Genomic DNA, 18,621 nt, shown 5'->3' with positions numbered 1-18,621 from the left:
GGCTGACTCAGAAGACAGCCAGATCATCCTGCCTCTTGTGTTCTGAGTCACTCAGGCCCAGGGAACAATTTAGGTTCCATGTTTTCATGTCTGCGTATCCTTGGGCAAATTAGTTAGCTTTTCTGTGCTTCAGTTTCCTCATTTCTAAAATGGGTCCCCCAGAGTACCATGTATGTCACAAAGGAATTGGAAAAGCTTCATGAAATAATGCATTTAATTCATATCTGGTCCTTCTGGTTGGTCCTTGGAGATGAGTAATATCAGTCCTTCATATAATGATAGACCCAGTGGAAAATCCAAAGCCATTTCCAAGGGTTGCATGAGTTGGTAGGGGGCTCAACATCTCATGATCCTTTCCCTGCAACTAGGTATTACGATTTCCTCACTATAATTTAAAAACTCACTTCACTTTTAAGAAGGCAGCTAAATCTATTCCAGAAGCCTGCAGATGGCTACTCAATGGGCATGCAGTGACACTTGGGATATGAACAAGGTAATTAGAAAAATAAATACCACAAACCAAAGTCACTTAGTCATGTTCAACTCTTTGCAACCCCATGAACCTGCCAGGTTTGTCTATCCATGTAATTCTCCAGGCAAGAATACTAGAGTAGGTAGCCATTTCCTTCTCCAGGGGATCTTCCCGACCCAGGGGTTGAGCCTGGGTCTCCTGCATTGCAGGCAGATTCCTTACCATATGAGCCACCTGGGAAGCTCACAAAGATGATATAAAAGTCTGACCTTCTAGCTGGCTCCGGCTGCCTGCGGAAGGCTGTGAACTCGTGTCCTCTTGTCAAAGAGCAACATCTGGAGGGTCAAGAAGGTGGTCAAGGGCAGTAGCACCACCAGAATGAGATAGAATTGAGAAAGGACCATGTTTTCATTTGGTGTTCCTGAGTCACTGAATCAATCCCACCTAAAAGCATTCACCATCACCCCACCCTTGTAGTCTGGAAAATGCTACACCATGCTTTCCTGCTTATGGCAGCTTCTCAGATGGAAGGCCATTTCCCCCAGGTGGTATATACAGATGCTTGCAGCCAGGCAAAATACCCATGGCACTTCTTTCCTCTGTTCCTCTTCTCCTCTTTTACTTGATCTGGAGCATTATTGTGGTTGCAAGCAAAGCAGCCTATTTCTTTCATCTGTTGCACCACGGAGGAAATTTTTTTAATCCTATAGTTTTCTTTTCATCTCTGTTACCAGTGTTAACTGCTTAATTTGTCGAGTTCCTGCTAGCTGCTTATTGATAATTGATAGATTGTTCCTTCCTTCCCAATTTCCTCTATTAGTCAGCCCAGGAAGTTTATTTGTGCTTTGCATGTAACCCAATAGGATGGAGAGCGCCTGGCCTGTTTGTGGGCCTGTGTAAATTAATACTGTCCAGCCCTCTGACCAGGAAGCTCTCCGATTGCACCCTGGCAGGCTCCTCTTCATTGAAACGACCTGTAGCAAAAACAGAAGGACCGCCCTTGCTCTAATGACTTTGAGTTGGCCATCTGGGGAGATCATTGATGCCAGGCCTGATCCTCCCTCTAAACCTCAGCCCCATACCTCAAACCTGGGGCTTTTACAAGGTGGGGGTGGGGAGGTCTTGCTAAGAACATCCTGTTCAAAAAGAACTGTTTCTGAGCCTTGTCCAGTTCCCCCTGTTGCTGTTTTTTGTTTTTGTTTTTTCTGTTAGTTGTTTTTCCTTTTTCCCCTCTGAGTTTATTCAGGCAAGAAGCATTAACTACAAAGAAGTCTCCTTAAGTGGGATTTTTGATTTGGGGGTGAGTTAGTTCTCAAAGTTGCAAGTGATTGTCTACAGACTATTTTGGTCTGACTCTTTAAAACAGCTGTGTAGTGAAAGTCTGAAGGTTGGATTGGAGCCAAAGATTTGGGAAATTTTTGTAAATTTTTGGCTTCTGTTAAGAAATTGGAAGAGACATGGTCCACATTTCTACAGGAAAAGAAATAAAGTAGCTGAGAAAGGGAGTTTCATGTCAACTGGGATCCACTCTCCTGCTGAGCGCAGCCTCCAAAAATGGGCAGTACAGGACCATGATCTTGTACCTGAAACAAGTTGCATGTGCATATGTCTTTCTGGGGCCCCGTAAGTGACTGAGTTTCAGACCCCTAGTTTATGCAGCTAAAACCAAAGAGGCATCACTCCTTCAGGGAACTTTGGATTTGGTCCGACAATTGTCAGATTTCTACTTGTGTTCATTTCATTCTGTGTATAACTTTAGCCCCCTCTGAAAACATTCTCTCATAACTTTAGCCCCCTTCGCCACAATCCTCTCCTGAAAGAAAAGCAATTCCTGACCTTCTCATTCATTCACTTTATGGACTTAACAAGGAACCCCTTGTCATCAGGGCTTCTGCTAGAGTTTGGGGATCTGAAGATGAGTTACCTTCACCTGCCTTCCCCCATGGAATGAGGGCTGTGAGAACAGGATGGGAGCTAGTCTGCAAAGAACCACTGCAAACCCTTGCATCTAGCACATGCCTGGCTCCTCAAAGAATGAAGAGAGGGAAGAACAAGTAGGTGAATGAAGGGCATGATCTCTGCCCTCAAGGAGCTCACTATCTATAAACACATCACCCTAACACCCTGCATGCAATAAAGGCTATGAAAAGGGAAGAACAAGGGACTCTGGACATTAAGTGAAGGGTTACCAGTTGGTGGGGGTCAGAAGCAGGTCAGAGGCAGCTTTGAGGAGGAAGCAGTGATAAATGAGCACGTACTTATAGTTCAGACAGAAACAAGGGGAGGTGGAGAGAACCATATGTACATATTGAAGAACAACACCTTTATGCAGCTCAAATATGCACTCCCTCACTTGCCTGTGAGCTGTGGGTTTCATTTTGTTCACCCTCTATCCCCAGAATCTAGAGATTGGCACAGAGTAGACCTGGAGTAAGTGTCCATTAATTGAATTCATGAAGGAGTGACACTTTACCCATAACTGAGACATGGCGTTGAATCAAGCATGAATGCATTTGCATGCTGAGGCTGAGGATGGGGAAGAAGAGATGGTTCTAAGGGTGGTTTGGAATTTCAGTGATAGTAAAGAAGAATTGATGCATTTGAACTGTCGTGTTGGAGAAGACTCTTGAGAGTCCCTTGGATTGCAAGGAGATCAAACAAGTCAATCCTAAAGGAAATCAGTTTTGAATATTCATTGAAAGGATGCTGAAGCTGAAACTCCAATACTTTGGCCACCTGATGTGAAGAACTGACTCACTGGAAAAGACCCTGATGCTGGGAACGATTGAAGGCAGGTGGAGAAGGGGATAACAGGATAAGATGGTTGGATGGCATCAACAACTTGATGGACATGAGTTTGAGCAAGCTCCAGGAGTTGGTGATGGACAGGGAAGCCTGGTGTGCTGCAGTCCATGAGGTCACAAAGAGTCAGACACGACTGAGCGACTGAACTGAACTGAAAGATGGGTTGACTGGATGAGCACGTTCATAGACTCGTCATGAGGATCCCAAAGATTCCCAGATCCAGGACCTGGGATCTTCCAGATCAATCTCAGAAATACCCCACCTCCTGAGGCATTTTGTAGTTGGGCAATAGATAATGGGCTGTAGTCAAAAGTCTGATTTCAGGCTTTCCCTGATTGGAGCCCATCAGCCCAACTTTAGGTGTTGGAGGCAAAAAAGGTCAGTTAGCATCTGTTAACATCATGTTATTTTGTCCAAGTTAAGAGTAATGTTTTAATGATTCTGCTCAATACTTAAGATTAAGATAGGAAGGGGAGGGGAAGGAAGCACTCTTTCCTTCACTAAAATTCCTGAATACACCTTCCATTTACCCAGTGAGTTCTGTGGGGCAGTGTTCATCCTTGTCATGTTTATCCCATCTCTGTGAGGTGAGTGCTATGTGCAGCAACAACCTCTCTTTACTCCAAGAACTGAGATCTGAGCCTGGAGCCTGCCTCCACCCTTGGTGATGACCCTACTGGACTGCACTCTATAAACTCACCTTGTCACCATCCATAGGGCCCCTACGACTTCTGAGCCCCAGCTGGGGCAGAGAGAAGAGGTTTTTCCCGAGAAGCAAACTTCCCTTCACCCTTCACTGAGAAACTTTGTCTTAGGTCGGTGCCTTAGAAGCAGAGCTGGAGAGGAGGCTCCTTGTGCAGCTGATGGCCTGAGGATGTGATCTCTCCCAAAACCAGGGCAGGAGCAAGGGAAGCAGGATGGGTAGGGAAAGATCAGCAAAGATGTGATTTCCAGAAAAGTCTAGCTGGGTCTGAAGAAGAAGACTGGAGTGTGAATTATACTGCAGAGGTTATCCTGCTAAGTCCTGGCCATGGGCAGAAACAGGCCCATGGGGGAGAGGGAGGGTGTGTGTGGGGTGAGCCTGTGAGGCAGTTCTGAACAGCACTGGGTGCATTTTTTTGGGACACTGACAGTATCTGCTCCACACATGTTTCAATCAATGGAGAAAAATATCTTCAAGGTTACATATCAGCAAATGTGTGCTGTGCGTGCTAAGTCAGTTCAGTAAGTCAGTTCAGTCATATCTGACTCTTTGCGACCCTATGGACTGTAGCCAGCCAGATTCCTCTCTCCGTTGGATTCTTCAGGCAAGAATGTTGGAATGGGTTGCCATGCCCTTCTCCAGGGGATCTTCCTGACTCAGCGATCGAACCCAGCCAGCTTTCGAACCCAGCTAGGTTTCTTAAATTTCCTGCATTGGGAGATGAGTTTTTTAAAAAATAATTTTATATATTGATTGATTTTGGTTGTGCTGGGTCCTTGTTGCTGCATGGGCTTTCCTCTAGTTGTAGCAAACAGGGGCTACTCTTCATTGCATTGTGCAGGCTTCTTACTGCAGTGGCTTCTTTTGTCGAGGAGCACAGGCTCAAGGGCACCAAGTTTCAGTAACTGCTGCATGTGGGCTCAGTAGTTGTGGTTCCCGAGCTCTAGGGCACAGGTTCAATAGCTGTGGCCAATGGGCTGAGTTGCTCCAACGCGTGTGGGGTCTTCCTAGATCAGGGATCAGACTCCTGCAGTGGTGGGTGGATTCTTTACCACTGAGCCACCATGGAAGCCCATCAGCAAATAAACCCAGCTTTAAAATCCAGCTTCTCCACACACCGTAGGAGACTTCAGACAGGTCACTTCAATTCACAGAGCTTTGCTTTCTCTTCTACAAAACATGGATTATACTTGTTTTCATCTTCTAGGATCATTGTAAGGACTTAACAACACAATGCAAGTAAAAGGGCTCAGCAGAACGCCTGCTCATAAGTCCTCACATTGGTTCTTATTACAGTTACTGCTATTAATAGGCCCAAAGTTAGAAAATGTTCTGCCCAATTGGTGCTCTTATCTTTTGGTGAAGAATTGCTTATTCTTCTGAAGCACAGAGGGATGTTTCCTTACAGGGAACACTGAGACATATACAAGTGTATGGACACTGTGCATATTTTCCCCCCCAAACTTATTTATTTTTAATTGAAGGAAAATTGCTTCCCAGTGTTGTGTTGGCCTCTGCCGTGCATCAGCATGAGTTAGTCACAGGTACACCGGTGTCCCCTCTCTATTTAACCTCCCTCCCACCTCCCACCCTTTCCCACCCCTCTAGATTGTCAGTGAGTATTTTTTTAAGGGGACCCTAGTTACAAATCCAGTGGGCACATGGCAGAGTGTGACTCATCTTTGGGGTCTGAAGGCTCCTGAGAAGTGCTTGGAAAGGACTGAGTTCGAACAGCCTTCTCCAAGGAAGTGTGTCAACCATCAGTAACTTATTTTTTCCCCTGTGAGCACCATGCAAATATACAGTCTTAAATTGCCTGCAAATTACTCTGCTGCCAGTTGCCAAAGTAATTTTAGGATAAGCATCCCTCTCTAAATTCTTAGTGAGCTTTTGAAATGAAATGCAAGGGTAATTATTGTTAAATTAAAAATGGACCTAGGAAAGGCCCATTCTAGAAGTGTCAGTTCCACTTCATCTTTATTGATCATTCTTCTACCCCTTCTTTCATTCCTTCAAGTCAATTGTGTGTTAGCTAGTTACTCAGTTGTGTCCGACTCTTTGCAATCCCATGGACTATGGCCCGCCAGGCTCCTCTGTCCATGATATTCTCCAGGCAAGAATACTAGAGTGGGTTGCCATTCCCTTCTCCAGGGGATCTTCCCAACCCAGGGATCAAACCTGGGTCTCCTGCATTGTGGGCAGATTCTTTACTGTCTGAGTTACCAACCTAGGATTTGAAAATAAATCAAACTCGGAATTTTCTAAGTAACTGTGGTACCCTTTTGGGCACAGGAGAGTTCATTGAGTCCAGGGTCTGGCTTAACTTCTTGGGTCCTTATTTTCTGAGGGATTACTTGCTCACAGAAATCAGTACGGTTCCCTTGGCTGGCCCTCTGCATCCCCCCCACTCCCTTTCCCCTGCATCCTGGGCTTAAGTACCCTCAGGAGAAGCCAGTGGGTTGTCTTATTGCTGCCAAAAGAAGCAATACCTCAGGTTACGCTTGCTGCTTTCTATCACACTTTTTTTTCCCCCTTCAATGTAGGACAAGAAGAGTTCTATAGAATACTAACTAAAAAATTGCAATACAAATGCAAACTAACATGGTGGCAAAAACCAGAGCAGTGATTGTGTTTGGAGGAGGAAGGGAAGGGATGGATTATAAAAGAATATGAAGAAATTTGGGGGGAGGTGGATGTATTCATTATCTTGATATTTGCAGCTTCACAGATGCATACCTATGTCAAAACTTGCCATGCTGTATTTTTAAAATATGTAGTTTATTAGCTATCAGTTACACCTCAATAAAGTTGTAAAAACAAAATGAATTGCTTCCTTTGTTTTTTAATAGTATATATATATTTTTACAATGAATTAGTTTTAGTGTTTCCAGCTTAAAGGATAAGAGAAAGGTTTTCAGCCAAGAAGCCAGTTAGACATATAGTTAAAACCTATGTGCCTCTGAAAGCACCTGAGATATCCCTGAGTAGGTGAGTAGGGAAATAAACTGTGGCATATCCAGACAGAAGAATATTATTCAGCACTAAAAGCAAATGAGCTATCAACCTATGAAAAGGCCTGGAGGATCCCTGGATGCAAATTTCTAAGTAAAATAACAAAAACCAAAAAACCAGCCAATCAGAAAAAAGCTACATACTATAGGTTTCCAGCTATGTGGCATTCTGGAAAAGACCAAACTATGGAGGCAGTAAAAAAGATCAGGGGTTGCCGGGGGTTTAGAGGATGGAAAGAGGGATGAACAGGTGAAGCACAGAGAAATCTGGGGCAGTGAAACTACTCTGTATGACAACATAATGATGGATACAGGTCGTTGTACATTTGTCAAAGCCCATAAAATGCACAACAGCAAGAGAGAATCCTAAGGTAAACTCTGGACTTTGGATGATAACAACATATCCATGTAGGTTCATTGATTTAAACAAATATATTGCCCTGATGGGGGATGTTGATAACAGGGGGGATTGTGCAGGAGGTATGTGAGACTTCTCTGTACTTGCCTCTCAGTTTTTCTATGAAACTAAAACTTCTCTAGAAAGTAAAGTCTTAAAACAATCAACCAATTAACCAAACAAATGTCATTTTATGCTTCAACATAAGGCCAGGGGTTATCTGTCTGCCCATCCCTGGACACTGGGTAGGTGAAATAGAGGAAAACAGTAGAAAGGGAAAGACTAGAGATCTCTTCAAGAAAATTAGAGATACCAAGGGAAATTTTGATGCAAAGATGAGCACAATAAAAGACAGAAATGGTATGGACCTAACAGAAGTAGAAGATACTAAGGAGAGGTGGCAAGAATACACAGAAGAACTATACAAAAAAGATCTTCATGACCCAGATAATCACGAAGGTGTGATCCCTCACCTAGAGCCAGACATTCTGGAATGCGGAGTCAAGTAGGCCTTAGGAAGCATCACTACAAACAAAGCTAGTGGAGGTGATGGAATTCCAGTTGAGCTATTTCAAATCCTGAAAGATGATGCTGTGAAAGTGCTGCATGCAATATACCAGCAAATTTGGAAAACTCAGCAGTGGCCACAGGACTGGAAAAGATCAGTTTTCATTCCAATCCCAAAGAAAGGCAATGCCAAAGAATGTTCAAACTACAGCACAATTTTACTCATCTCACACGCTAGCAAAGTAGTGCTCAAAATCCTCCAAGCCAGGCTTCAACAGTATGTAAACTGTGAACTTTCAGATGTTCAAGTTGGATTTATTATTTTTTAAAATATATTGCTTATTTATTATGTATTTTTTTTAAAATTATTTATTTTAATTGGACACTGGTTACTTTACAATATTGTAGTGGTTTTGTCATACATTGACATGAATCAGCCATGGGTGCACATGTGTGCCCCATCCTGAACCCCCCTCCCACCTCCCTCCCCATCCCATCCCTCAGGGTCATCCCAGTGTGCCAGCCCTGAGCACTTGTCTCATGCATCCAACCTGGACTGGCGATCTGTTTCACATATGATAATATACATGTTTCAGCGCTATTCTCTTAAATCATCCCACCCTCGCCTTCTCCCATAGAGTCCAAAAGACTATTCTTTACATCTGTGTCTCTTTTGCTGTCTCGTATATAGGGTTATCGGTACCATCTTTCTAAATTCCATATATATTCGTTAATATACTATATTGGTGTTTTTCTTTCTGACTTTCTTCACTCTGTATAATAGGCTCCCATTTCATCCTCCTCATAAGAACTGATTCAAATGCATTCTTTTTAATAGCTGAGTAATATTCCATTGTGTATATGTACCACAGCTTTCTTATCCATTCATCTGCTGATGGACATCTAGGTTGTCAAGTTGGATTTAGAAAAGGTAGAGGACCCAGAAATCAAATTGCCAACATCTGTTGGATCATTGAAAAAGTAAGAGAGTTCCAGAAAAACATCTATTTCTGCTTTATTGACTATACAAAACACTTTGACTGTGTGGATCACAACAAACTGTGGAAAATTGTGGAAGAAATGGGAATACCAGACTACCTGACCTGCCTCCTGAGAAACCTGTATGCAGGTCAAGAAGCAACAGTTGGAACTGGACATGGAACAAAAGACTGGTTCCAGATAGGAAAAGGAGTATGTCAAGGCTGTATATTGTCATCCTACTTATTTAACTTATATGCAGAGTACATCATGAGAAATGCTGGACTGGATGAAGCACAACCTGGAATCAAGACTGCTGGGAGAAATATCAATAACCTCAGATATGCAAATGACACCACCCTTATGGCAGAAAGAGAAGAACTAAAGAGCCCCTTGATGAAAGTGAAAGAGGAGAGTGAAAAAGTTGCCTTAAAACTCAACATTCATAAGATCAAAGCATCTGGTCCCATCACTTCATGGCAAATAGATAGGGAAACAATGGAAACAGTGACAGATTTTATTTTTTGGGCTCCAAAATCACTGTGGATGGTGACTGCAACCATGAAATTAAAAGACCCTTGCTCCTTGGAAGAAAAGTTATGACCAACCTAGATAACATATTAAAAAACAGAGACATTACTTTGCCAACAAAGCTTTGTCTAATCAAGGCTATGGTTTTCCCAGTAGTCATGTATGGATGTGAGAGTTGGATTATAAACAAAGCTGAGTACCAAAGAATTGATGCTTTTAAACTGTGGTGTTGGAGAAGACCCTTGAGAGTCCCTTGGACAACAAGGAGATCCAACCAGTCTATCGTAAATGAAATCAGTCCTGAATATTCATTGGAAGGACTGATGCTGAAACTGAAACCCTAATACTTCGGCCACCTGATGTGAAGAATTAACTCACTTGAAAAGACCCGGATTCTGGGAAAGATTGAAGGTGGAGGAGAAGGGGATGACAGAAGATGAGATGTTAGATCGCATCACTGACTCAATGGACATGAGTTTGAGTAAATTCCAGGAGTTGGTGATGGACAGGGAGGCCTGGCGCGCTGCAGTCCATGGGGTCACAGAGCCAGACATGGCTGAGTGACTGAACTGAACTGAACTAAACTGATCTCAATGCAGATAGGTTCCATGCCAAACCCAGACACTAAGGTATCCTCTAAACTTACCCCTTCTCCCTGCTGCTAATGGTGTCACCATTCCCATGTCCTGGGATTCCTGTATGTCTTCTGATCTAACTTTATGCTACAAACATATCACACACACACATACACACACAGACTCATTGATACATATGCAAAACCATGAGGTTCTATTAAAAGCAACATCCATTTATCCAAGAATTCTGTTGATCACCTGTTCAAGCTAAAGTGCAAGGGACTGTGAGTGGGTGATCAAAACAAACACAGTGCCTAGCTACAGGGACCTTGCATTCTAGAGGGTAATTGAGACACAGTAATCAAATAACCAAAACCTAAAGGTAAAATGGCAACAGGGGTAAGTGCTAAAAAGCAAAGGTAAGTGCCTGTAGGAAAAAATAACAAGGAGGTCTGCCTTATTTATAGAGATAGGGAGGGAAGGCCTTCCTGGAGAAATGACAAATAAGGTGATCTGAAAGAAGTTTAGGTGTTAACCAGGTAAAGAAGGTGGATGGGAACATTTAAGAGAAAAGGAGTGGTCAGTGCAAAGGCCCTGTGGTCAGAGGAAGCATGGTAGGATCAAAGAACTGACCAAGGGCCTCTGTGGCTGAAGTTCAAAGAGCAACGGAGAGATACGCCAACTAGAGGTTAGAAGGCATACAACTTTACATTCCTGGAAAAACCACCATGGAATCCCCAAATGAATCAGAAAGCACACTGATCAAGCATAGCTGTTTACTAGACCTACTGCAATAAATGAGAGCACAACCTTGACAAGAGTTTTAATGATATCCCAGAAAGTGGAGGTTTGGGCAGGGTATTTAGAGAGTCTTAGGGCCTGGGTTTGATGGTTTTAAGGCTGATTTTACCAGGCAAAGAATTAGCTGGGATTAAGCAGAGTTTACAATGTGGACTTGTTTATGCCTTGAATTTGTGAACACACTGGAAAGAAGGCCTTATAGTGAGTCTTGTTGTTCGTCTTCCTACCTAAGTTATTTCAATTGGTTCACAAATTTCTCTTCCATCAGCAAGTCTTTTTTTAGAGCACATAGCTAAGTTATCTTTGCTGATGCTCAGTGTTGCTTAAACGTGGACAGGAATGTCTAACCAAACTTAGTATTTTTTAAATACAGAAACAGCAAATTATGTTGCTTTTGATTCTGAGGTCTGATTTCACTGTAAGTGCAATGGGAACTCATGAGTGGATTTTAAACTCCCTCTGTCCTGCCGAATTTGCTGTGGGGTGATGGGTCGCCATCACCATATCACCTGGCTGAGTCACTCTCTCCTTGTGGAATTCAGTGTTCTTATCTGTCCAGCGAGAGCAACAGGAAAAGATGACTCAGAAGGCTGTTGCAAAGTTGCTGTTTTCTTGGGCACATGTCCTTCTGTGTTAGAAGTGGTTGAGAGCGGACACTCGAGCAAACCAGACCTGTCTTCCTTGCCCAGCTCAGCTGCTTATCATTTCTATAAATGATTCCTCATTCTATAACCTCTCAGCAGTTCCCTCAACTGCAAACTGAGGATAATAACTTTATTAGGGTAATTCTGGAGATTAAACAAGATGGGCAAGTACATTCTTAGTATTGCCTGGCACGTGACCAGCATTAATTATTCTAAGCTTAATCACTATTGTTGCTTTCAAATTTAACCGCAGAGCTGAGGTCTCCAGAAACCCCTGTGTTCACTCTATGACCCTCTAAAGGGTCAATAATGTACGCAGGATTCTTGTCCTAAGTCACCACTCTCAGTCTGCTCTTATATCTCTATTATTAACTGGATGTTTGGTCTATAGCAATGCCTTCTGTTTCCCATGTCTAGGATTCAAACTATCTGTATTTTCCTCTGGGTCAAGGCTGCCAGCAACCTGAGTGCAGGGAACAGGTTTTCTGTCATTTTTTCCCCCACCTAGTAAGAGCTTAAGAACTCAGATCACTCCAATGTCAAGCACTAAATGCCAGGCCTAGGCCCAGGTTGGCTGCTGCAAGCACAGGAATGAAGCAGACACAGAATTCTTAGGGGGTCCTGGGTTTGGAGCGAAAGAGCCCAGATACTAGTCTTGGTTGGGGTAAAGTACTTACCAATAGATGGATGTATAAGGTTCAGACTGAGAAGTGATTCATTCTACCCTGGGGCATTAAGGCAAGCTTCTCAGAGAAGTTGATGCCTGTACAATGTTTATCAGATCTCACTTGTACTTTATTATTATTATTTTTATATAAGAAAAACATGCAAACAGAAAAAAACAAACAGTTCCAAAATAGTTTAGAGTAAAAGTAAGTGTTCTTTCCAATCCCCGAGTTTCCCTCCCGGGAAACTCCCAAAAGAGGCCCCACATTTTGTAGGGTCTGGAGTGGGTAGCTGTTTCCTTCTCCAGGGGATCTTCCCAACCCAGGGATTGAACCCATGTCTCCCACATTGCAGGCTGGTTCTTTACCAGCTGAGCACCAGGGAAGCTGTTGGTAGGGTCTACCTGCAAAATCAGTACAGGTGTCACGTAATAAACATCTCCACAGCATATTATACTGTTTTACTTAAGTATACAGCTTGAGGACCATGTTATATCAGGATGTGTTGATCGTAACAATTTACGATTAATTGCTTATACATAATCAGCTGCCTATTGACAGAATGGTTATCCCCCTTTTAATTTATTTATTTATATTTTGTTTTTTGCTGCTATAGCAAATAATTCAATGAATATCTTTGAGCACTTGTGTGAGGGCTGCATAGGTAATACAGAACAATTTCCAGAAGTAGACTCTAAGTATATATGCATGGTTAATTTTGCAAGTTGCCTTTCTAAGAGGATATAGCCACATGCAAGTCTTACCAAAGGGCCAGTGGAAGCTGAGCAGGACTTGGGGGATGGGCTCATCTAGAAGGTTTTCAGGTAGCACCGGGGGAGGGGGAAGGATGGGAGGGATGAGGACCCCAGGGAGGAAGGTACAGCCTGTGCCTGGGCCTGGAGGCTGGGAGAACTGGGTAGGTGGATGGAACAGAGAGGAGTGTGATGAGTTTTCAGGGCAAGAAGGCAGGAGTAAGACAAGAGGACTGAGGAGACTGGACCAGGCCAGGAGAACCCTGAGCATGGTACAGTGCTGTTGGAATATTCCTTGGAGACAATTGGGAAACTGATGGAGATTTTAGGAAAAGTAATGTGATCATATTTACTTTTAAGAAAGATAATTTCAGCAGAGTGGAGTAAGACCCAGACAGCCTATTGAGTGAGAGGATGTCATCATGATACTGATGGAAAATGGTGAGACTTGAACTAAGGAAGAGATTTTGAGAGTCCAGAAGAGGGAATGTTTCTGAGAGGTGTTTAGGAAGTAGATTGGACAGTCTTAATTTGTCTAATACTGGGGCAGTTTAGAGTTGAACGCAGGGCGGGAATGGAAGATGACAGAGTAGCAACTTAAAGTGCCTAGTACTGAGACTCTGGGCCAACTTGATTCGGGTCTCAGCAGCGGGAGTGATCACTAAGCAAAGAGGGCCTAGGGCAGTTGGCCAAGAAACCAAATATCAAAATCTTCAGCAGCTCCCACCAGGACCTATCCCAGAAGACTGCTGCCCCCCTGGGCCTGGAGCTGGGCAAGGCGGTGACTGTGAAATTCAGCAACCAGACCTGTGTGGAAATCGGTGAAAGAGTGTGTGGAAAGGATGTCTACATTGTTCAGAGTGGCTGTGGTGAAATCAAGTTAATTGCATGGAACTTTTGATTATGAATAATGCCTGCAAAAATTGCTTCAGCCAGCTGGGTTACTGCAGTCAGCCTGTACTTCCCACTTATGTCTGGAAGAACAAGAAGGCTAAGAGCTGGGCTCCAATCTTAGCCAAGCTTGTGGCAAAATGATCTCTGTAGTAGACAAGGGTCATAGTATCACCAGGGACCTGCATGCTCCTCAAATTTTTGATTCCAGTGGAAAATTTATTTGCAGAGTCAGCTGTCCTCAGGTGGATAAGGGAGAAGACGGCTAAGTGGAAGAACTCCATGACTGTCTCACCTGATGCTGCAGGAGCTAAGAGAGTGACTTTCACCTCAGACTGGTGGAATATGGACTTTGCTTTGATTCACAGAGAATGGAGGAAGGCCACCGAAGGGGACTGCATGGTGCTGGTGGGCGACGTGAAGGCCCGGGTGGCTCTCCTCGTGGATGACATGGCTGACACCTGTGGTACAATCTGCCACTCAGCTGACAAACTTCTCCCCTGGAGTTGTGTTTATGCTGTGCTGACTCATGGAATCTTTTCTGGTCCAGCCATTTCTCACATTAACAACGCACGCTTTGAAGCAGTAGAAGTCACCAACACCATACCTCTGGAGGATAAGATGAAGCATTGCGTCAAAATACAGGTGATCCCTGTCTCCATGATCCTTGCAGAAGCTATCAGGAGAATTCACAGTGGGGAATCTGTCTCCTATCTGTTCAGCCATATCCCTTTACAATAGAATAACTTCTGAGTATTAAAAAATAAATAAATAAATAAAGTGAACTCCACCCCTTGTTTTCCTTTGGTATTTGATGAAAAATCCAGCAGAAGACCCAGCTTGTTTCAGTGTAGCTTTCTACATTCCATATCAGTTATATGAGCATTTCTCCTATTGGGTTGACCAAAAATTTTGTTTGGGTTGTTCCATAACATCTTATGGGAAAACTTGAATGAACTCTTTAGCCAACCCAATACATTGGAGAAAGCTAGATTGAGATTAGCTTCTGGGATATCTTACTTGCTTTGTCTCTTCCTGGCTTCTTTGATCCTGTGAGCCTTGCAGCTTTAACTACAGCTCAGCTGCTACAAGATGTGAGACTTTGGAAAGCTTGTTGTAGGGTGTGTAAATGTGTTTGGGGAAGCTCAGACTACTTTGCATGTGAATGCTTCAGCCCCCACACCCCAACACGAGACAAGTTCTCTAAAGTCTGCACTAAATTACAGCAAGAGCCTGGGGCAGCCTGAACCCAGCTCTGGCTGTTAAATCCCTGTAAGGCTGCAGCAGCCCTACTTGGTCTGACCTTCTTTTCCTGGCTGAATATCTTGGTCCCAAGTAACCCCTGTGCCATAGTCTTCTGGAAAGCAAACCCAGTTTCTGCTCTATAATCTGGAACACTAACATGAAATTATTTCACTGTGGCTTAATCTTCCTTAGCTTACTACCAGCATGGAGGTAGGTTTTAGGTGGTGCTGCAGCGCCTTTTGATTATTTAACTAATTATCATCTTCCTTCCTTGGATCTATTTGGCCTCTCAAATGATCTGAGAGTTCTGTTTAAGAAAGTTGATGTTACTATCTTGTAGAAGAAACTAACGAAAGTTCTCAGTCTGATTGTGAAGGAATAAAAGGTCTAGTATTTTGAGATTCATTAACTCATCTGAGTTTTTAAAGAAAACCTCTGAAACATTAAAAAATTGTTTTAACGTTTTATGTAAATCTGGTAACTTTTTTCACTAATAGTTAATTTGCCTAATCAGCCCAGAGTACTATGGGAGCAGACCAAGATGGAGTGTAGTTGGTGTGGTGGTCTCTGGAGTCTTGAGTGTGGCAATTCAGAAAGAATATCTAGTTCTCTTGGGGTGGGTAAAGGCCATTAGGATGCCAGGATGGGGCTGAAACATAAGCCATCACAGCTCTCTTGAGGGTTCACCAAAATTCCCCTCCCTCATGAGGAAGAAGAGTCATCAAATAACTTCTCTGCAAGCCTTTCTCTGGCCACAACACACAGTTTGTGGAATCTTAGTTCCCTGACCAGGGATTGAACCTGTGCCCTCAGCAGTGACAGCATGTAGTCTTAACCACTGGACTGCCAGGGAATTACCTCTGCAAGCCTTTCAGAACACTTCACACCATTGATAATGATATGAAGTGCCTAGAGATCACAAAGAACAGTTTGCAATTATGTGTAGGCTTCGAGAGCCGCTTTACAAGAAGAGTTTAAAAAGACAAAGTGACTATCGACTTAGGAATCGAGACTAGTTCAATAAACCGTAAACAAGCACTTGGGAGATCTTGGAGACTTGGGAGATGAAGTGAGGTCTCTGTCCAGGAAGTTCTCAACCAAGATCCTTTGGAGACAGTTGAAAGAGTGCTCATTAATCTGTTCCCAAAAGTCTCTTGGCAATAACAAGAATGTTTGGGGAAAAGCCATCAACCCCCAGATGATCTAAGCAGGAGGTTCTGCTTTCAGAAATCACCATCCTGCAAGAATGTTTTCAGAAGATATTGGGCCCTTAGGACTGTGTTGAGTGGTATCTGATTTTTGTACAACAATCATTTGATATTAATTCTCCAAATGAATGTCAGTGGGTGTAAGGGTAGTGGGGCAATTCTAGGAATGACCTGCAGAGATTCTTTAAAGAAATGTAAAGAAAAGAGTCAGTTGTTGTGAGCTGGTGCCCATGACCTCTCTTTTGAACAACACCCCAGTGTGAATGAATCTGATGCAAGTCCTTTGAGGACCCCTCTGTGCGGAACACTGCTGTACTTGAAAGTCCTAGTAATCGGAGCCCAGCTAAATCTAACACTATATAATACCAGGTAGAACCTAGAGTCAAGATAGGTGAAACGAACAAGGAAGCCACCTCACAGCTGGTATTTATGGAGTCAAATCTGGGGAGTCAGACAGTCAGCTAATGACTTAGCCATATGTGCAAGCGCTGGATTGGTTTTTCCTGGGAAAGTGTTGACTTGGTCTGGGGAGGAGAGTGAGACATGAGAAGGAGGGTCACTGAATACGGAGACCAAGAAGGTCTTCATTTCACATCAAGCAGAACACCTAGTCTTTGCTGCAGCTAGTTCTGGATGCTGGGGACACAGGATGAATCCCATGTTGCCTCCAGGAGTTGGTAGTTGCTACAAACAAGGGAAAGGAAGAGTGCTTCTTGGCAAGGTTCTTGTTTGTGAGCTCCAGCTCTCCAGAGTGGTGCAGCAGAGGAAGGATGCTCTACCCTATTTTAAATTTCAAAGGAAAGACATTGATACTTCGTATCTGTAGGGTACCCTGCAAACTAATAGCTCAAGGTAGTTCCCAGCTGCAACCTTAGACTGCTATATCCCTTTTGACAATGTCATAACTTTGATTTTCAGCAGTTACTGTAATAAAAGACAAGGGCAGCACGAAAATCAGTGTGAAATAGGATATGAGGGTGGTGGTGTTTCATGTACTTTTCAAGGTTTGAGAAGGTGTGTGGTACCCAAGGGCTTCCCAGGTGGCTCGGTAGGTAGAGAATCCACCTGCAATGCGGGAGACCTGGGTTTGAACCCTGGATTGAGAAGATCCCCTGGAGGAGGCCATGGCAACCCACTCCAGTACTCTTGCCTGGAGAATCCCATGGACAGAGGAGCCTGGAGGGCTCCAGTCCATGGGGTCGAAAGAGTCAGAAATGACTGAAGAGACAGCACAAATGCACATGGTATTCAAGCATATCCCTTTGGACATAATTTTGACTCTTTAAGAATAAATCCAAAAATATTAGTTTTCTTTTGATTTATGTATACCATTTTTTAATGAATGTTAAATTGTTAGGACATAGATACTTATTAAATTTGTAATTGGAACTAACTGCTTAATTAATAAATGGAACTATTAGGTGTTTTCTTTCTTTAAGGCACTGTGAAAAAATTACCTAGATGCTCAGACACCATGAACAGAGTAAGTCTAGGAACTTTTGGCTACTCTGTTCTTGCAAAATTTCATTCTTTTTAATCTAATTCTTGCTATAATAGTATTTGTTAGGTATTATTACTCACTCCCATTTACTTTAGAGAAAACTGAAGATCAGTGAAGATTAGTATCTCACAGCTAGTTAGTGCCAGAGGAGGAAAGAAATCTGAATCAGTCTGACAGAGTGTCCCTGTTCTTAGCCACTATACTTAGCAGTCACATACTTAGGATGTCTAATTAGCCAGTGCACCCTAAGCATTAGGAAAGCTTAGTTTTACTGGATTACTAACAAGGCCATATTATTCTTTCATCCTATTAAATCATAGCAGTGTCTCATTCTCCAGTTTGAAATCCCTTAATGTCTGGGCGGTGCAGCCCCATGAGTCAGACCACTGGCTCCACTGCTGTGATCATGGACAGGAGCAGGGCCCCGAGGACCCGTGAGGGAGTATGGTGCTAAATATGGTCCTGACCAGGCCCTTTTCCAGACATCAGGAGGTATTCTTCCTGAGGAATGAGGAACACTTGGAGAGAGTTCAGAAAGACACAGCCTCTCTGATCACAGGGTGGGAATCAAAGAAAATGACAACGTTCAGAACCAGCTCATCATCCTCTCATGACACCAAAGAGAAGACAGGCCCAGGAGGATTAAGACACTTACCTAAGGCCACACAGTGCATTGGTGGCAGACCCAACACTCTTGCATAAGCCATCGCTTTAATTTTGTTGAACCATAATTGATTTACAAAGTCATGTTAACTTCTGTTGTACACTAAAGTGACTCAGTTATATGTATATGTATATATACTTTTTCACATCCTTTTCCATTAAGGCTTATGACAGGATATTCCCTGTGCTATATAGGAAGACCTTGTTGTTTATCCATCTTATATATGATAGTTTGTATCTGCTAACTGTAAATTCTCAATCCCTCCCTCCCC

At 43.2% G+C, this 18,621-nt stretch overlaps 1 pseudogene; it reads left to right on the top strand.

Moving 5' to 3' along the window:
- Positions 1-14,473, top strand: part of LOC122454185 — a 54,021-nt pseudogene extending 39,548 nt beyond the window's left edge.
- Positions 14,474-18,621: the final 4,148 nt, after the last annotated feature.

Source organism: Cervus canadensis, chromosome 16 (assembly GCF_019320065.1).
Source record: "Cervus canadensis isolate Bull #8, Minnesota chromosome 16, ASM1932006v1, whole genome shotgun sequence".
In the NCBI taxonomy this organism is placed as follows: Eukaryota; Metazoa; Chordata; class Mammalia; order Artiodactyla; family Cervidae; genus Cervus; species Cervus canadensis.
The sequence above is the reverse complement of the archived record's forward strand: the minus strand, read 5'-3'. Positions and strand labels throughout refer to the sequence as shown.